Source organism: Strix aluco, chromosome 14 (assembly GCF_031877795.1).
Source record: "Strix aluco isolate bStrAlu1 chromosome 14, bStrAlu1.hap1, whole genome shotgun sequence".
Classification (NCBI taxonomy): domain Eukaryota; kingdom Metazoa; phylum Chordata; class Aves; order Strigiformes; family Strigidae; genus Strix; species Strix aluco.
In genome coordinates this window covers 8,125,277-8,147,273 of record NC_133944.1, presented here as the reverse complement: position 1 = coordinate 8,147,273, position 21,997 = coordinate 8,125,277, and positions in this window count along the sequence as shown.

Here is a 21,997-nt window from a genome sequence, read left to right as displayed (position 1 = left end):
AATGGCTAAGCCTGCTGCAACATGCCTGAAGTTGAGAACAGAGGGTATTAGCAGGGATAATGAGAAAGAAGTGAAACCACCAACCACACCTGAAAGCGGAGTGCATTGTAACTGGGGTGCTTTCACATGGCGAGAATGTTCCGTACCTCCGGCAACAGCTGCCTCTGAGTATTGCTGAGCCACTGTGGGGGTTCAGACTCATTCCAGTACTAGAACTTGGAAAATATATTTCTACTTGTGTAGATTGCATCTATAAGAACTCTTACATGACTAATGTTTGTAAGAAGTGTTAAAGTTTAAGTAGTCTTGGCTTAAATAAAAGGATAATGAAATACCAGAAAGCTGGGTAGCAGCATCTGATATTAAAATAGCCATAAGTCATATGATCTACTCTGCAGGAACAGAAATGTAAGCAAGGGAGAGATTGCATTTACCATTTAATGCCGATATGCAAAAGCAAAACAGTGAAGGAAGCTCCATGGAATTTACACTCCACCATCTATGGAAGTGACATGCCATATTCAAAGAACTCAGGAAGAAACTTTCTTGCTTGGAGTTTTCGAGGAGACAGCAAAAGCATGCAATCCTCAGTGCACTGAAAATTCTTCACGCTTTGTGACGTCCATCTAGCCCTGTAGGTGTGGTGTGTAAGCAACAATTTTAATGGTCACTCTCTGTGGCCAAGCTATGGCCAAGCTATGCCAAGCTAATGCTCAGCCCATCAGCTGGCTACTCAAGAGGAAGATGTGACTTATCCTTGAATTTGTGCCTTCCCTTCAGAGAAAACATGCATTGCTTAAAAGGCATTGCTTAAAAGGGAGGATCTGTGCAACTGACTATTGGAGACAGATCTGACTACAGTTCTATGGCAGCAGTTCAGTTACTACTCCTGTTAACACTAGCAGTTCTAGGATGCGAGTGGCAGAAAAAGAATAAGCCATTTTCATATATACGTAATTCACACAGCTCTCTGAAAGGATGTGGCCATGTTGCTGCAAAACTTCTCTTTGGAAAACTGGATTCATCAGTCCCTAGCCTGCTGAGGAAGACTGATTGTTTTTCATTACTTTCTGGCTTCAAGATCAACTGTGAGAAGATAGAGGTTCTACTGCTTTCCAGATTTTGCCCCAGGAAATCTGTCCCCATCATGGAGTATTTTATTTTTTTGTATTGCCAGAATCTTATGAAGTGCTCAGGTATCTGGGATTCTCAGTAACTCATTGACATGGGGAGCAAACATTTTTCACCATTAATTAAAATCCTGCAAAGAGATTTTGACAGATGGAAGTGATTGAACCTATTGCTACGGGGAAAGGTCAATTCCATTACAATGATTTTCACTCCAAAAAATTAATTATTGGCTGTTGAAGATACCATTAGAGAGTTTGAAGAGGATTTTTTCCCCCAAAGTTAGAACAACTGTTCAAAGAATTCCTATCATATGGAAGAGGCATTACTGTACTCAGACCAAAAAGCTGGAGATAAATCGTTCTGCTCAATCTATATGCCTAGAAAAATGCTAAAACTTTTTTCATTGATTCAAACTGATCTGTTATAACATCAAATGCTTATTAAATTTTCCAGAATTCCATTCTAGCAGGGGTACAGGTTTTGTAAAACTTGGGATATTTGCCATTATATAAACTGGTTCTTATTTATGAAGATTCAGTGCTCAAGCTAGGATTAGTTTGGGCATTTGTTTCCACAACACCATAAAAAAACCCTGTGTTTTCTTGGAAATTGTGGGCTCACTGACAGTTTTCCATGGGTATGTCTAGATTTTTTCCTGAAAAAAATGCATGTGTGTGTGCACCTGAGGAAAAAAAAAAGTGTGTTCATAACATATATGAACACAAACAGGTTTAAAGATGGAAATTAAACACAGGGATCCAGTGTCCAGTATTGGACTTCCCAGTAGAAGAGAGATACAGAGCTACTGGAGAGAGTCCAGTGGAAAGCCACTAAGGTGGTTAACTGACTGTAGCATCTCTCATGTGAGGAAAGGCTGAGAGAGCTGGGACTGTTCAACCTATATAAGAGAAGGTCCAGGCGGGGGTCTCTTCAATGTATATAAATATCTAAAGGGAGGGCATAAAGAACATGGAGCCAAGCTCTTCCCAGTGGTGCTCCATGACAGGACAAGAGGCAATGGCACAAACTGAAACACAGGAGGTTCTACTCGAACATCAAGAACCTCTTTTTCACTGTGAGGGTGACCAAGCACTGGTACAGGTTGCCCAGGGAGGTCATGGAATCTCCATCCGTGGAGATATTCAAAAGCCATCTGGTCCTGGGCAGCCTGCTCTAAGTGACCCTGCTTGAGAAGGGGGGTTTGGACAAGATGACCTCCAGAGGTCCCTTCTTACCTCAAGCATTCAATGTGATCCAAGGTCTTGTTTCCAAACTGCTCTCCTTCAAACACTGCAGCCAATCGAGATAGTGTCTCTCTCTATGCTTCTCTTTGTAAGTACAGAAAGCCTAAACAGTGGACACTGGTTGCAAGTTTGTCCTCAGGGCAGACATCAGCTTCACCCAAGTAACTCATCTCAGGAGCGTGCACTGCCATGTTACAGACATTTTTCACACTCTAGAACAGCCCATCCCTGACATGTTCTTTAATATATACCAAATGTGTTTTATTTACCTTCCAAGCATATCACACAGACTAGTGGAAACAGGGACTCAGGAGAAAACCAGTGTTCGACTTTAAGCATCTAACTATGTTTTCCAAGGAGCCAATTCAGATGCTGAGGGTAAGACCTCACTCTAGCGAACCCCCCTGTAAGCAGACTCTCACTCCTATCACTGCAACAATACAAATGCTGTCCTGCCCTTTACAAAGAACTCTGAAGTTTAAAAACTGGTCTGGATAATCAACTCTATTCCAATGGGAAAGCCAGATTTACTCCTCCCCACATTTCTCTTGACTTCTGGTGTAATGGTCTAGAAAATTCCAACAGAAGAGCACTCATCCTCTTTTTGCAAGAGCAACAGTAACAGTGGGTCAAAGGTTCCCAGAGAAATTGACAAAACTGTAATTCACCAACAGACAAAACAAATCTCTTTCTAGGCTGCCTGTTCTTCCATGGTGTGATTTAAATGAAATCCTACAATAGCCAACATTTTTAGATGTCTGCATGAACAAAAAGATGTGGCCTCCTTCTCCCAGTCCTGTAACAGCTGATAATGGAGTTAACGGTATAATACTGACTCTAGATATATTTGAGCACTGTCTGAAACCTGATTGTGCATGACTTTCAGAGACCATAAGCCATGAAAAGTACACTTGATGCAGCCTAAAACTCCCAATCTTTTTCATTTTTATAGTTTCATAGTCTTGCAAGCTTGAAAATTCCTGAGAGAGCATGTGGTAAAACAAAAACTAAATGTAAGGAACATATTCTTGCAATTGGTGCCAGCCCAGTGGGACTGAAAATGTGTTATGCAAAGATACAGGGAAGTGAACAATAGTACAAGGATACCCTTCTTCAGGAAGTTAGAAGCTCAACATCTCTACATGAGACAATGAAAAAGAAAGATGAAAAATATGAAGCTATGTAATGTATCTAACTGAAATCTTCAGCTTGACCCAAAGACCAGAGTCTCATTTGCTTTATGACACTTTAAACCTTCCACTAACAAAGGAGAAATAAACAAGAAGGATGTGAATTTGCACCCAAAGATGCTCTGAAACATCGTGGCAGAATAAAGTGACATATTTCATTATTTCTTAATCTTCTAAAAATGTGGCCTGCTGCCAAAAGGGCAGTCCTGGTTTCCAGAACTATGATTCACACATCTGAGAACTAAACCAAAAGATTTTTGGTTGCACACATTTTTACCTGATTCCACAGATCAGAAATTCACATGATTACAACAATGTGGTTTAAAGATAAGGCTGGAGAATAGACAACCACCCTTTTGGTGGCACCTTGCGGCTAGGTCAATAATGCAAAGCTGCATGTGATCTAGAGTTTAATGCTTTACAGTGACAGCAGCAGAGAAGGCACTTGATCCCACATAAAGCAAGAGTCTCAAAGACAGACAATTCTTTACTGTGAAGAGGGTTAACTTGTAGAGAGAGAACATATCAAAATTTTTGGAACAAACCTGAGGTCCACATAAGTATATGTAGGATTTTCATTTTTTAAGTCGTGGCATTTTCAATCTGGCATGAAAAGTTCTAAATGCATTTTTACTGTATCTTAATTAATTTATGTAATTAGAAGGTGGATTTTTTGAACTGTTTTCCAAAACTTATAAAGGAATGAAGTGGACAACATTTCAAAAAAGCCACTATCTACAAAAAAAACCTACTCTAAATTCACTATGTCCTTCCTTGTAATGGGACAGAAGGAGCAGTATTACAGAAGTCATATCAGCTTAGCTGTTTGAATATGTTGTTGAAATAAAACAAACTGACCTTGTTTCCCGAACAATCCATTCTATGTATTATTTTTGAATGAGTTCTTGATGTAGAAAGGCAGAATAATAGTCAAAAATACCTCTGCAAAAGCAAAGATTCAAATAATTTTCCTATTATTATCTCCATTACAATCAAATTACTTAAGAGCAGTATCTCTTAAGGATGATAGAAATGCATATTTTGATAGATTTCAAGCCCTCTCTAGCAAGGTCACTTCTAAATGAAATGAAATACACACATTTCAGTTTTCTGGTAGTCAGTGCATGATTTTTACACAAGTCAAAAACATAGCTGGTCCTTACTTGAACAACAGTGGAGGCAATAAAGGGAAAGAAACATTTCACCCTAGCTTTTACTCCCTGATAAGTGGATTTTGGGAACCACAGGATAGTTGGCTGAAAAGCCTCTCTCTGTAACCTCTTTGTTTGGTGACTGTTTGCTAGGAGAAAAGTATGTGGTAGCTAAACTACTCTACTAAAATGCAGGACTAGCCAAAAAAAGTCACTAACTTGCAGAAAGGAAGGCATTCTTCCTCTTCTTAAGGAAGGATGCAACGGATGTATTCCCACTGCACGCCAGATTGTTCGTTCAGGCAATGCCTTCAGAGCAATGTCTCATGTGCTCAGTGAAGCAGTGAAGTCTGCGCTATGGGGTAACAATTAACAATTACAATATGGCTCAAAGTAAAAACTCGGTGAAGCTGATGCAAGGAGGAAGGAATAAAATTGCTTCACCTTCCTTCAGATTAATTTCCAGCTGTACTCTCTATTACATATACAAATTTTATTCAGTGATTCTTCCACCACCCCCCAAAAATGTCCTGACAGTATTTTTATCTAAAGTCCCAAATCTCAACAAACCATACCTTGGGAAGGTAAAAAACACTAATCAAGATTTTCCACAGCAATGTACCCAAAGCTGTAAAAAAACCTGTTTCACAGTATTAGGTACAGTTAGAGCTTAGTGAATAAAAAAAATAAGTAGCAGGTATTTCTACAACTATATGTAGTTGATTCCAATCTAACCAGAAGGATCTTCCTTTCCTCCTGGAATATATGCTAGGACACATGGCAAGTAAGGAGGTGACTGGTGACAGCCAACATGGCTTCACTAAGGGCAAATCGTGCCTGATGAATTTGGTGGCCTTCTACAATGGGTTACAGTGTTGGTGGATAAGGGCAGAGCAACTGACGTCAACTACCCGGACCTGTGCAGAGCATTTCACAATGTGCTGCACAACATCCTTGTCTCTTAAATTGGAGAGACATGGATTCGACCGACGGATCACTCGCTGGATAAGAAATTGGCTGGATGGTCACACTCAAAGAGTTGAGGTCAACGGCTTGATGGAGAGCAGTGACGAGTGCTGTTCCTCAGGGGTCAGTACAGGGACAGTGAGATCGAGGCACCCTCAGCAAGTTCACTGACACCAAATTGTGTGGTGCAGTCAACACGCTGGAGGGAAGGGATGTGCCATCCAGAGGGACCTGGACAGGCTTGAGGGGTAGGCCCGTGTGAACCTCATGAAGTTCAACAAGGCCAAGTGCAAGGTCCTGCACATGGGTCGGGGCAATCCCCAGCACAAATACAGGCTGGGTGAGGAGTGGATTGAGAGCAGCCCTGAGGAGAAGGACTTGGGGGTATTAGTGGGTGGAAAACTGACTCTGAGCCAGCAATGTGCACTCGCAGCCCAGAAAGCCAACCATGTCCTGGGCTGCATCAAGAGAAGTGTGGCCAGCAGGTTGAGGGAGGGGACTCTCCCCCTCTACTCTGCTCTCGTGAGACCCCCCCTGCAGTGCTGTGTCCAGCTCTGGGGGCATCAACATCAGAAGGACACGGACCTACTCGAGCGGGTCCAGAGGAGGCCACAAAGATGATCAGGGGCTGGAGCACCTCCCCTGTGAGGACAGGCTGAGAGAGTTGGGGGTGTTCAGCCTGAAGAAGAGAAGGCTCTGAGAAAACCTTAGAGCAGCCTCCCAGTACTTAAAGGGAGGGACTCTTTATCAGGAGGTGTATGGATAGGATGAGGGGTAAAGACTTTAAACTGGAAGAGGATAGATTCAAATTAGACATAAGGAAGAAATTCTTTACTGTAAGGGTGGTGAGACACTGGCACAGGTTGCCCAGAGAAGCTGTAGCTGCCCCCTCCCTGGCAGTGTTCAAGGCCAGGTTGGACGGGGCTTTGAGCAACCTGGTCTAGTGGAAGGTGTCCCTGCCCATGGCAGGGGGGTTGGAACTACACAGTCTTTAAGGTCCCTTCCCACCCAACCCATTCTATGGTTCTATGATTCTATGATCTTTATCATATTTACATAGTCTCTCATATATTCATGAAAATACTTGTGGTATTATGACATTTGGCATTACTTAACTTTAACATTAAGTCATTAATATCAATGAGTATTTGACATAAATATATTTTGTTTCCAAAGCTATGGGTACTAGCAAAAACATGACAAAATTTCAGTGCAAACTCTAGTTTGCAAATAAATCTTTGACTAGTTTTTCCACTGACACTCAAAGACATGAACAAATGTACTCACACACACAAATCAGGATCACTTCATCATGTTTGTTCCTGAAAAATAGTAGCCCATCTTTTTAAAAAATGAGGTCTGTACAAGTTCTTCTCTTTTGCTATATTTTTTTCTAGTTCATAATGAAGAAAGCTTATTTATATAAATAGCTTATTTGGCTATTTACATGATCATCATTGTTGACATCACTGAGAATCTTCATAGACAGACTAGGAGCTCACCCTAACCCTCTAGCTATCAGGTGCGTCTGTGATATGTAGATAGTTCAGTGCTAGCTCCACCTTCACTTCTAATCAGCAGGATGAAAGTCTGTTCCCCGCAAAAAAAAAAAAAACAAAATAAAAAAGCACCAACACAAAAACCACTGGTGAAACACATTAGCACATGACTGTGACAATATATGCTCCTTCATGTGTCATACTGCTCTACTAAAGTGACTTTGGGACAAGAATTGTCCTGTGTCCTGCTCAGAGAAGCAGCAGGGTAGCTATACAACTATTGACAGTGGCCTGGGAAGATAATGCATTCTAAAACACTCCACATACTTGCTCAAATGAAGCTCAAGCTACACGTATATTGCAGTTACTTTGTGTACATTGTTTTCTGTTTCACAGAAGTTGCCCATCCATGTTGTCAAATAATCTTTATTACAAGCTTTTAGGAAAGCTGCTCAGTAGTGTGATGGATAATGTAGCATTTTTGTACTGTCTGTTAATGAATAAATACTGAACCTATGTGCTAGCATTTTCACAATGTGCTGTTTTCAGATTGGCTGAAACCAACATGAGCCTTTTGTTGCAGTCAATCTGAATGCAGCTGTTTAACAACGCTACAGTGAACAATTGACATACTAGTGCACTAAAAGAATGATTACACACAGCATGCATCAATCACTTGGCAGAACAGAAATATAGAGTCATTGTAATAGAACAATATCACATGATAAATACCTTCCCCCTTGAAATCCTTGTGCCTCAGCATTTAGAGATGATATATGGCCAGACTTCACCTTGACATTTTTCCCCTAGCAGCAGACTATTGTCCTGTGACATTTTTCTTTGAAGACAGATCATACAAAATTTTTTCAGGAAGAATCTGAATGAACTTATACATTCAGGAAAGGAAAGAAACAACTACTAGTTAAATGAGGAAGTTCAGACTCAGAATAACTTTATCTTCTAAGTATTTTAATAACTGAATGGATTTGGCTCCCTTTTCTCACAGAAAGTCTTTTCTCAGACCCTGCTTTAGCATAGTTTTTTTTCCTCTCTTCTTCTCCTAGTCCCCAGGATCTCTCATAGTGGAGATGATTATTCCCAGGATAGGCAAAACAGGTTTTCATAGAACTTTGCAGATGTTTAATTCTTGTGGGGAAAAAAGCTGCTTATTCTCTTACATCTTCTTTGGACTGTTTGCTACAGCAGAGGTGTTGTGAGGGAAGGAAAAAGCTAGCTCATTAACCTAGCTTCAGCACCTCAAGAATCTCAAGGAACCTCAGGATTTATGCCTGTAGAAGCATCCTTTCCAAAATTATGACTCCCAGTGCCTGCCTACCACATTCTGATCTACTGTACACAGAATGTCAGTGAACTATAATATTGTGACATAAGGCTAAAGCTGTGAATTTTGCTCTTTTTTATGAGGCATGGGGAAACTATGGTAAAGAAGCCCCATCACAGAGCACTGTTATATGTTTATGGGCTGGAGATGCATTACTGTGGTGATTTGGCATAAAAGTCTTGTTATGTGCTTAAACAGTAGAGTGGAGACTAATGAGGTCCTCCCAAAAGTACATTTATGAAACTTTCATATGGCTTTACAACTTCATGAAGTTTTTGTGACTTGCTTCCCAGAGAAACTAGAAAGAGGAGTTTTAAAAGAAATAGTATTAATGCTATTTTTCATTTCTCACCACTTGCAAAGCTATGCTGACTTACTGCTCAAGGTTCAAAAGTTTATGAATTAGCAAAGAGGCAAACAATAAACACCTTTTAGCAGCCCTGGAAAGAAAGTAGTATAGCTTAAAGCTTCTCTCACTGTATTGTCAGCCCACAGAGTTGCTACTCTGAATTACAATACAAACTCCAGATTTGAGCTGGAGTTGAAACGATCAAGTATGCATGGAAAAAGCAGGTTATGGCAAGGCATTGTATTTTGTGGCATGAACTTCATCACTAAATGAAAGGTAATCCTGAAATGCGTAGCATATGTTAATATATTTTTGAATTCAGAAGGGCTTAAAATAGGAAGAAAGGCACTGAAGCATTTTAAAGATGTTAAAAAAAAACTATTACATGCTGAAGTTCATTATCACTGGTAATACAATTGGATTTCACAAAAACAGTTTGTAAATAATTGCATATGAACTGCACATGGTTGCTCACAGTTTACACATGATTACAGTTTGATTGCAGAGACAACCATACAAACAGTGAGCTCAATTTACCCAATAGTTGTAAATGTTTTGTAAACGGATTATGTATACTTAAATCCATTTGGTTAAATGTACTCAGTAAATATTTTTCAGTTGTGAACCCATGCAGGATACTCAGTGAGGGTTTTCTATAGTTCAAGGCTCAGACCTCAGCAGAGACTCTTCTGCTACCTTTAGACTCGCTCACTTTTAATGTTTTGTTCTTTCCTCTCATCTCTGTCTTCTTCATTTTGTTGGGTCTGATCAAAAATCCATTACAGTCAATGGAGAGATTCACATCAATGGGCTATGTATCCAGCTATTATGTTATAAACTGCTAACATGGAAAATTGCATATAATTCACATCTATTTACAATGACAGCTGGATGAACTTTATCATGTCCTACTGCATAGGTACAAAGAGAAGAGAGAAGACTGCTTGTATAGTACATTCAATACTGATGCTGGAAGAACTGCCAGGGGTTTGAATAAAGTTAGGTTCAAGTAACCAGTCAGTCTGATAGTTCTCAGGAAGATTTGTTCTAAATGCATCAGGCTTTTCACACCTCTTAAACCTGTCACATTAAGCTGGAAACCACTCAATTACAGCCTCTTTCCATGCTGCTGAAGCTGCCATTTCTAGACTCAGCTGACAGTGTTGCAGAGAGAAGTTTTCCATCTGTGATTGTAGCATGGTGAATACACAGCCTCAAGAGCCCAGAGAGTGAACCTGTCCAAGTCTTCCATGAGATTTCTGCTAGCTCAGGGTGGTGCATAACCTTAAGACAGATAACAACACCTGTAACACCTCAGGCATGTAGAGCAGAAAACATTCAACACCAAGGAATTTGAGAAAAGAAATCAGTCATGAGTTTCATTCTAAATAAGTATTGGAACAGGGCAATACAAAGATTTTACTTCTCCTTTCCAAAATGATCCAACCACCTTTTTTGCTCTCCTCCCCCCCTTCAAAAAGAACAAATTTCAAAAGATAAGTAAAGCCACATCAAGCAAGGATGACTTGGTAATGAGATATTGATTTGCACACAAACAGCATAAATCTACACCCTTAGAAGGGGGTGGGGCGGGGAAGATGTCTTCCTTAATGGATAAGGTATTGTTTTTGTCTTACCTTGCTTTTCAAATCACCAATGAGAACAAATAGTTCTTTCTAAAGTGCTGAATTACAGTCCTAAAAGAACGTTTGTGATAGATTTAAATGAAAGAGAAATATCCTTTTGTCTCCCCCACCACACTGTCTTTATTCATGTAATTAGCAAAATGAATCTCTACATTAGTTGCATCAGGTCACGCAGGTGACTCCAGAGTTAGTTGCATAGCCTCAAAGATTCCTTGTGTTGCTTAATAACACACCTCTGTTGAAATGGTGCCATTAGATCATTTTAAATTGACAATCTACCCCACTCTTGTTTACAGTACATTCAAAAGCTATAAAAGCTTTTTGAAAGCAAGAAAGTCAGTGACTTACTGCTATGCTTAATACCTTGAATGATAATAAAGGCCATTTCAAAACTACAGCAGGCAAACAAAACTCCTATGAACTTAATGAAGTTATGCCTGTTTATACCAGCTTAGAATTTCATTCGTTTTTGAGATACGACTTCACAGTATGCTTAGCAGCTGCCTTCCAGCCATGCAAAGAATGTGGCCATTATTATATTTGATTTTTTTTTTTTAACAGAGAGAATTATTAATTAGAAAAAATGCCCTCACTTTCAGGGGCACTAGAAAATATTCATGTTAAAAACAAAAAACAACTTCACTATTAATTATGTCCACTGAGACCGATGCACTAACAAAAAACCCACCATAACTTACTAGTTCAAAATAACTTGTAGAATTATTAAAGATCATTCTTACAATAATTTTCAGGTATTCTTTATCTGGTAGTCATTTCTTGTATGTTTTATACAAACAAATCTTGTTATGAAAAAAGAACAATAATATTCTGTTTTATTTTTGCCTTGTGAACTTTAATTGAATTAATTGAAAATGAAGGTTTATTTTGAAAGACCTGAATGAATAGGAAATACTAAAAATAACAAAGTGTACTCAGATTTCTTTTGAAAACAGCTACAGATTCTGGGTAGTACAGGATTTGGATGCCCAACTTAACCAGACTGATTAATCTTCTGAACTGGATACCTTTTCAAGGTTCTCTACATTGGGTACTCAGATACCACCTCGAATCTGAAAAGAACCTGACAGCCTTTCTTGACTGATAATTTGGTGCATGGATACTTCTCTTGGTCACCTAATAACATATTAAGAGTATGTATACTTTATGCTTTTTCTTCTTCACCATCCCTTAAAGGCAAAATTCAGTTGCCAATGTTGAAGGAAGACTTTATGACCTGAGTCCATGCCTGCATCTCCTACCACAATATGATCACTGAAATCAGCTATTCTCTTTATAGATTTTGTGCAAGACAGCTATAGTGCCTAATCCACCAACAAAATGCTTGTTTATTTCATGGATTTCTTTTGGGGTTTTTTTTTTTGTTTTTTTAAACAGAAAATGAATTATGCATTACAGAAAAAGGGAAGAAAACCAGAGAAAGAGTGCTAAGAAAGCTGGTTCAACAGGTAACAAAGAACATAGAGAAGGGAACAGACAATAAGGCAGACAATGGAATATCTGACAAAGGTGAAACACCAAAACACTGAAGCAGATACTGGAGGACTGAAGACCTCCCTACAGTACTATCTGAGCAATATGAAAAGTTAAAAAAAGACAGAAAACTAAAGAAAACCCATCTGAACAGTGAAAAGAGGCAGCAGAATCTGGTCATTGCAAGCTTTTTTTCTTTTTTTTTTTTCTTCTCCCAGCACACTCAAACCAGTCCAACACACAAAAGCAAACAAACCCATATGACTTGCAGTTGAGATTCTTAATGAGCCCATATATATTGCTAATTCTGTCTAGACTTATTTGGTTACAAACGCAATAGCTAGCACATACTGCAAGTATTCAACATGCACAGCTACAGGACTAATATTTTCAAAGGCATTTGTGCTTAGGTACTAAGGCAGTCAAGCAGATCTGTGCTGCCTCTAGCTGATCCACAGAAGACAGCTGCCTGCTACAATACGCTGGTGCCTCAGGTGCCTGGCTCAATCTCCCAGGCTCATTCCCCAAGTTATTCTAGAACACACAAATCCCTTCAATTACATGCCTAGCAACATCAACTTTTCAAAATTAGGGGTTGTTTTAAACCATCTGCCTTCCACTTCAGAAACGTGTTGCAGTGGTAAAAAATGGTAGACAATAGCTTAGTACTGTGCAGGTAGAAAACATAGCTTTAAATGGAGGTTACAGTCATTTGGGAGCAGTGTGAGTCAAAGAAATGAACACATTTTGCCCAAGAAGTGTGCCGGATACATGGTTTCATAACACACCAATTCATTACTTGAGGAGATAGTGTTCTTCCTCTCATCAAATATTAACGATCATTTCAGGAAGTTTAAAAAATTGTCTCAGAGCAACTTCTTGAAGCCATTAATTAAAATAATGAGCACTATAATATTAAAAGTGTAATTCTCTTACATGTCCTCAAGTGTTTGCCTAGAAGTCTCTTTGGGAGAAAAAAAAAAAAAATCTGAAAACACAGCAAATTAAAAAGTTGATACTTATATTACTCCTGGCCAAGCCTATAATTCTCAGCTGGCAAATATGAAATCAGTTTGTTATCTTCTTCTATCAAGATGCCACAAAACTATTGTTTTTCTCAGTGCATCACAAGTACCCTATTTCCCTGCCCCCAACACATACACTATGTTTTCCATCACTGTGCTTATCAAGAAAGATGACAGACACAATCCACCTGTGGTGATTCAGTAGAGCTATACTTAAGGAGAGACTTTCAGCATCTAAAGGTGACATTGAGCAGCGTGGAAGGGAAATGGAGAATTCTGCATGCACTCACATATGGATAATTCAACAAAATTGTCTCTGCTGCCATTTTATCCCTCTGATTTTTGTTCCCACAAGCATTCAGATGACACAGGAAGACTAAGGACAGCTGACAAAAGCATACAAGACTCCCCACACAGTAATTCAGTTTTAAGTCAGTAAGTAAAAGGACTTAAGAGAATCACCTAATCAACATATGTCTCCTTGTAACTTTCATGATTTTTTTTTCATTTAATAAACACACAAAAACATATCTTTTCAGTCATCTCTACTCTTAAGTTTGCTACATAGTTTTAGTTCATTTGAAAAGACACCTGAGAATGAATATAGGAGCCCTGGACTCATTTCCTTCCTCTTTCAAGGAATATCTTTCATCAAGATATTTGTGCGAACTCCCAGAAGCCTGTTTGAGGAAAATCTATTTAGCACAATTAGTGCTCACTGCAAACCTCTCCCCCTGTTCTGTTAGCACTGTTAAAAAAGAGCCTGTGACAGCATCTGGGAGAGCTGTTGCTTCCCCACTGTCTATTTAGACACAGCTTTGGGTGAAATTAGATCCACACAGGCGCAGCACAGTGTTGCCTTTTGTGGCAATGGTAACCAAGAGGACAAGTAGCCCTGTGTATCACAGAAGAATTATAATTTACAGTGGTTTGAAGCAGAGCATTGGAAGAGTTTTCAAACTCTTAACAGAGGTCAGCTTTCATCTCACATATTCACTGCAACAACCACCCAGGTAAGTATCTAAACTAGACCACATTTACGATGTTAATTCAAATAAGAACATTCGCAATGGATCTCCAAAAGATGGTCTGGGAGAAACTTCAGTTCTAATACTGTAAGCCCCAGTGGTTGAAATATTCTCACAGATTATCATGGGTATTTGGGTCCCCTTAGCTAAAGGATGAAACTGAACTTCAATCTTTTCCTGAAGCAAGCTGTGAGAGCCTAGCCTTTCTTTTTCCTTTGTCTTTCTTTAGATGCTTCAGCCTGAAGACTTATCATTTGACTCTCATGGAACAGAAATGAGGACACAGCATAGGTCAAAATGCAAACCTCCAGTCTTTACATAGGGAATCTGTTTGCTATGTGTGTACATCACACACTGTTCTCACCTCAGTCTGCTTTCCCACACTGTGTGGATGCTGCTTTCTGTTGCATGGACGTCAGTCCAGGACAGTGCTGCCTCAGCTCACAGACCCTGCACAGTGCAGTCCTGGCTGTGTGAAAGCACTTGTAAAGTCAGTTCATTGTACTGAAGAGCCAGCTCTAGGATGATTAAATCCTTTTAAGGTAGGTGTTCTTACACTTAAAGCTGCAAGTGCAGCTTACAATTGCAGCTGCATTTCTGCTGTGCACTGCTGATATGGCTAAGGAGAGGCAGAAGTATTACGTTTTTATGAAACGTCACCTTAAACCTTAATTTTCCGAAGTTTGTTTTGAAAGTGCTGTGTTACAATAAGGCTACTTAAATCTGTACCTACATTAGATCTTTGTCATTGAATTCAGTTTGGCTAATTACAATTAGCCGCTCAGTACAATTCCTAAGTCTCAAAACTATTGCTTTGTTTATATTACATTTTAATTGTTTTACTTCAGGTTTTTTTTTTCTGCTTTAATAATAATGTGCAATATTTTTGAATAAAAGGAGGAAATAAAGCCAACTAGCTGTCTACATTAACATCACCTAGTGTCTGTAATTATCTGTGTTACTTCAATGAGAAAATTAGAGAGAAGATAAAATTCTCTGGTTTGGTTTTGGTTGGTTTTTTGTTTGGTGTTTTTTTTGTTGTTGTTGTTTGTTTGTTTGTTTTTTTTTTTTTGGGGGGGGGTGTGGTATTGGGTTTATGTTCATTGGTTTTTTTTAAAACCTGATATGAAAATGCCTGAATTATCATAAGGCAGCATCTGCTAGTGAACCAAGGATGATCCTTTCAGGAGGGCAACGACAGGCAAAGGTCCCAAACCCCAGCTAAAAGATAACTTTCAAGAGCAAGTGAAAGGGAAAAGCCAAGTCACAACATAATGATACGTATGAGGGCATTTTAGGTAGAATTGATAGCAGTTATTAAAAAAAGTAGATGGTTCAGCCCATGGCTAAATTGAACATGCTAGCTGTGAATGAAGCTTAGACTCAGGAGACAAATTAAGGTATGATGAAAAGGTCTGTGCCATCAGATAAGAAAACAGAGTTTTATTTTCACTTCAAGTCATAATAGTGAAAAGCCACCAAATGGCTAGAGAGAAGAAATCATTCTCATTCAAACATAAGCAAAATCATCTGACTGTAGTGTCTGAATACATTCTGTATACTGACAAACTCAGCTGACTTGTCTCCATCAAACAAAAAGACCCAAGTGATCTGTCAGTGGTTTCTTTACTAAAACGTCAACATACTTAGCTTCAAAATTCAAGTGGTTGAGAAGAAGGTTTCTGAGGTTTTGGAGGTTTTCCGTTTTGTTTTAGTATTGGGGTTTTTTTACATTTCACCTAGTCATACATTATTAGACCATCTATATATCAACATAGTGTTGTTGTAGGACACATTGTTGAAATTTTACCAAAAACATGGAATAGTTTATTCCAGATTTCACTTGGGAATGTCTCAATCACTTCATATACTGATCTTGGAGCAGAAACAGAATGTAATGTGGCAGTTCAGTAACAATATCTGCACACACAGTGTTACTTTAGCTCTCCTCTCTTGAGACTGAGAAGAGCCAATAGAGGCTGGTAACAAAAGAAAAAGTAATAAAAGCAAAACTGATATGGTAAAAAAAAAAAAATCCACAAACCCTGCATCTACTGGTAGGTCAAAAAGAACTCCAGCTGTAAAGAGGGAAGTTTACGATTAATGATACAGCCAGTTAAGAAGCACAGAACACTCCCTGAAAAATTAATGACCTGCAACAGGCACAGAAAATTATGAGTGTTTTGACATAGAAAGCAAATGGAAGGAATTACTCACAAGTCTGAAACTAATACTTAGACTTTGAAATATTAGGCTATATTATTGCAGCTGAGACCCTCCCCTCTTGCTATGTAAGTCAGAATTTCTGCTTGTTGATCTCATGAACCTTGATACTATTAGCACATGAACAGAAAGGCTGGTTTTTAAAGTAAATGCAGAGTTCCTGGGACCACAAATACAGTGGACAACAATGATCTTGAGATTTCTGTTAAACAACTTGGGATTCATGTTTATACACTTGACACTGTTTACATCTATCCCATTATATTCCTTGCTACTGTATAAAAGAGGAGCAGGCACTAGGAATGAAGTCTGTGGTACAAGGCTTTTGAACTACAGTATGTATTCTCAGTGTTCTGACTCTTCTATCTCAAGACAACCACAACGTTTTTTTATTTACAATCATTCAGCTTCTATAGAGGGGCTGAGAGCCCCTCCCCTGTGGTGGGCTCTCTGTTAGCTACTTGATGTCTACAAACTCGCTTCTCCTTAAGTGAAAAAGCATTGAGCTCTGGATCCCACCGTCTGGATGCATGTGCTCATTAGCGCAACCGTCTGTATTCAAGTGGCTTTTTAAAAGAATGTTCCTATGCATCTATACTCAAAGGCATATAATAGGCTGAAAATTTGTAGTACAAGTACCTCCAGTCCTGATCATGGCATGAAAATGTTAGAAATGGGTAAGTTATGAGCTACACTGGAGTTCACAGGATTTACTACTCACATACCCAAATTACTCCCAATTTCCTGTGAACTAGAATTTGGTTCTGATGCAGCTGATTCCAGAGAAAGGAAACAGATACTTACAAAGAGTTCTGGATTCCTATTTCATAGCCAGGTTCAAGTTCTTCAATAAATCCAGATCTTAAAGAGGTGCAGCTTACAGACTCTCATTCACAGAATAAAGGCGATTCTTGGTCACAAAAGTATTCTGATTTCAAGGGACTGGAAGAGCATTCCCACAATCATACCTCACTCACAGCCTTAGCAAGTTAGATCTTTGTATTGTATTCCCCTACCTCCTCAGAGAATCAAGTACATATCTCTGGTGTTATCGAGCGGAAAGTTAATAGATTGTGTATTTACATGCACAACTGACAACTACTGGGGACAAGGAAGGATGGGGGAAATGTTTGCCGAGGAATTTATAATGAAAGTACATGTATACTGCCCAACTCAGACAGAATAATTACTATACCAAATTCCAGTCACATTCTATCTGCAGGTGAGTGCACTGCACATTTTACAGATTCATGCACAACATAGCAGCATGGATCATTTCTGTATTTTTATAGAAAGACAGTTTGCAGAGTAAAATTTCCAACACAGGAGGAGAAGAAATCATTAAAAAATACTAATCTGCCTTGACTGTCCCTGCTCTTGCTTAAGTGAGTGATATACAGTTGCCTAGATACCTAGTGTCTGAGAACATATAAAACCCAGTCTTACATAGAGCAGGAAGCTGAGGCCAGGCTCCATCTTCCTTTTGCTGATTCAACATTCTGACCACAGCTACTTATTGTACGCCAAGATCTTTCTGGTTTTCACTGAATATACCATCTCAGGCAAAACTGACAGATGGGGACATGCTTACAGAAATATACATGTGTATATATACATATATTTAATAAAGGGTTTGACAACATAGTATTTCGCAATGAAAGTTAGAGGCCATTTGAAAATTCCCCAAGTGGTATGTGTTTGGTGTTGCAAGGTTAGCAACATTCTGAACCACTCCACTAATGCAACAAGAGTGGAGCTGAATGGCAGCACACATCTTCTGGGTTTGAAGACGTAATCTCATTTATTAAAAAAAAAAAAAAAATCAAAAAAAAAAAAAATCACTGAGCACAATGTATTGTAATGAATATCATTATTTGCAAAAGCCAGAACTTTTTTCATTTAGAAAAAAGTTGAGTTTGAGAACTCTTCTAGAATATGTCTTTTCCCCAACTGAGTTGCTAAATCCTAGAATTCTTTGTCTGTACATTGCCTGTAATGAAATTTTTAAGACAGCAAATAATTCTGGAGCAATGTTCATTTTGCATACTGTGTGAACAATTGTTTGCCTGGATATTTTTTTTTTTAATGATAAATGTAAAGTCTTACACTATGGGAGAAATGAGACACACAGTTATTTTTCAGGGTTTTTGTTTGTGGTGTTTTTTGGTTGTTTTTTTTGTTTTTTTAAACTTTAAAAAAATCATAATGCAGACCCAGGTATAGGTGATTAAAATAAACGCTGCTATACAGAGCTAGCAAGTTTTTTTTCACAACAGCTCTTTGTGACTTGCAATTTTTAACATTTACAGCAATATATTTTTAGGAGTTTGTATCTCAGATCTCTTTGGTAAAGTCCTTGGGGGTTGAAATTTATCTACAATTTAATGCACATTTTCAAACTATATTTATAATTAAACACATTATTTCCCATAATAGGTTATCTGATTTGATTACTAATATAAACTGGCTCTGATCACTACTCATTCAGAAATACTGATGTGCTTAAAAACATCTGACATGCAGTGGCACAAACAGCAAAGAGTATTTCCATTATTCTAACAGCCCCCCCACAAAATCTATTCTTCATTTACTTAGTTTCTCCAAACTCTTACATTTCTCTTCTGCCATTTAGATTACTAAAAAAAACCCTCCATAAATATTGTGTTGATTTCAAGTATTCAAGCATGACTAAAAACACTCGGCTACTGCTATGGATCTTCACCACTCTCCTAAACAACCTCAAACAATAAATAGTTTGTAAAAATAAGAATGACTGTATTGATTCAGACCAAGCATCCATCTGGCTCAGTATTCTTTCTCCAACAGGGACCACAAACGGATATCTAGGAAAAAGTAAGAACAATCATATGACACCTTCCTTAATATTCCTCTTCCTTCCAGCCTCTGACCCTTCTTCGACTTAGGAGGTCTTCTGGGCCTGTGTGGTTTGCTCATTTAGTAACCCACAACAAATCTCTTTCAATTTCTGTCTAGTCTCTTGAGCCCGCATGAACATCTTGCATCCACAACATTCATAAGTATTTCCATACATCTAGTAGCTGTGGTGTGAAGAACCATTTTATTTTGTCTGCTTTGAATCTGGCTTCCTTTAACTTTCTTTGATAGCCTCTAGTTCTCATATTAGAAAAGAAAGCAAACGTGGATCTTTATTCATGTGAGTTCTCCGTTTCAGTCATGACTTTGTAGTCCTTCGTGCCCCTTGAGTCAAGGGTTTTTTTTCTTTAGGTTGAAGAGTCTCAGCTTGCTCAGCAGTACCATGTATGGAACCTATTCCCTATCTTCAATCACACACGCTTCTTTGAAATCTTTTCAGTTTTAGTAAATCCTTTCTGAAGAGAGGAACCATAGCTGCACGATGTCACTCAAGATGTGGATGACTCATGCATTTATCCAATAATGATGTGTTCTGTTTTGTTCTTAGACTCAGAGCAAGCTTTAAGAAGTCCCTAACATTTGCTTCAGTTTGACTGCTGCCAAACACTAGGCTGATGTTTTCATTGTACTATTTAGCATAACCTCAATTTGTCATGAGAATTTAGTTTATTTCATCTGACTTGTTTTAAGTCAAGTATTTGTGAACTTGCCATGTAGAAAACTGGTTTTTTTCCACTCTTTTATTCTCTTTTTGCTTTCCTTTCACAGGTTCCATTGATTCATCTTGTCCTTGAAATTAAAACCAGCTGTATTTTCTCTTACAAATAAAGAAGGAACACAAACAAAAGCAAGAAATTCTAGGCTTAATTTTGGCACCCCCTCATTTCTAAAGGCATTTCATCACAGCTCACCACCCTGATATTGGTACTATTGTCACAGGTGGAAGTACGCGTTTGAGAACCATTAAACAAAACATTTATTTCAAATTTGTTGTAATTACAGAAACACCTGTGCCAAGCAACTCAGAAAAGATACACTGTGGAGCTCAGCAGCTCTGACATTTCCATGTGGGACAGGATAGAGATGACTAGAGTATGACAGGAATCCAGCTCAAGATTTTCCAGACAGAGCTTCCTTTGGCTGCTTTTTTACAATGTGTTTATGTTCAGTTTTAAATGTTAAACTTGTTTCACTTTACAAATTCTGAAGCTGATCAGGAGAATCAGTCAAATTTTCAACTACAAAACTGCACCCTGGAGAACATTACATTTAGAAGCTTTCTATGAAAGAAATTTTTAAAAACAATTACTCAAAGATTACAAAGTCATAAACCAGGAGTCCTCAACTAAAACAGAAAAACTAGTTAGCATGGATTTCCTATGAATGTGCAATTCCGTGGCAGTTAAAGCCAATACAACCTGGTGCCTTGTCATTTCCTCCTCCAATTTGCATCCAACAATTCCAGGTCCATATACTGAAGCAGCAGAGACAAACATTTCTTCTCTATACAGGAACAAAATGCACGTAGGGCTTTGAACTGCATCAGCCCTCAGACAGTGTGTCCTAAATAAACCATACAGAGTGCTATCTAATTCATACTGCTTTCTGGAGGCATGCTGCCCAGGCTGTGACTCCCTTCTGAATCTGAGCTCAGCCACAGCAATGATGCGACTCTACCTGGCCATGAGATTAGGAAATGTCTCTCTTTGAATCACACTGCTTGCACTGAATTCTCTCCAACATGAGAGATTTTTGGTGTTACTGCCCTTGTTTAAGGTTGTGAGACACCACGTATTTTAATAGGAACTTGGGAAAGGATAGATTTAAGTAAGAAAAAGATACCAGCTAAATTTTTTTAAAAAAAAGTAAAGATCAATTAAAAAACCAAAGAATAATTAATTTAGAAAACAAACAAACAACAAAAACTGCAAAAAAAACCCTGCAAAAAACCCATCTGCAATGAACAGAAAGAACATGTAGATGTATTTGTGAAGCTTGTGAGCTTCCACTGATGCTAAGGACAACGATAAGCAGTTTCAATTAATAGCATTTAAAGACTCAGTTCAGTTGATTTCAGGAGAATGGGCTCTCTTTCCATAACTGACTAATTGAGCTGACATTTGTAAACCATTATGGACCCCAAATTCTAATCACCATTTCTTCCACACAAAGCTTTTTCATCCAGCTAAACTAGGTTGACTCCAAAAGTACATTTTAGAATGATAATTAATTCAATGCCAAATGTGCCTGCAGTAAAAATACCTTTAGGGAATGAACACATAATAGTGTGTGTAGCTTTTAAATAAGCTGTCCACAGGGCTATGCCAATTTAAACAAATTAAAATAATTGTCAGTATGCTAGGTATGGAAATATTCTTTTTGTAAAACTGCTGTGAAATGCCCTGGAGGCTTGGGTGGCATAACAAGACTGCCCAATAGATCCAGGCACTTACATTGTCTCTGTCCAACTTGATAGAAATATCCTCAGGTGTTGTGGTACATTCAGTACTGTTGATATAATAGCATAATTCCTATTTTTTCCCAGGCAGATGTATGTTGATTCAAACAAACTCCTTGAAAGGGAAGGAGTCCATACTAGAGTAGTCAAATACAGAAGATTTCTTCCACTGCTCTGTCTGGTTATCTGGCTCATATGTTTATGTTCAATTTCTCCCACCAGAAAAGTAGACTCAAAAAGGAAGAGGGCAAAAATAGCCCTTAAAATGTTTGTAAGTGACAACAGATACAGAACCTATGCTATGTCTGAACTCCACTTGCTTCTGTGTAATTGGATCAATGTGTTTGAGGTGGCATTGA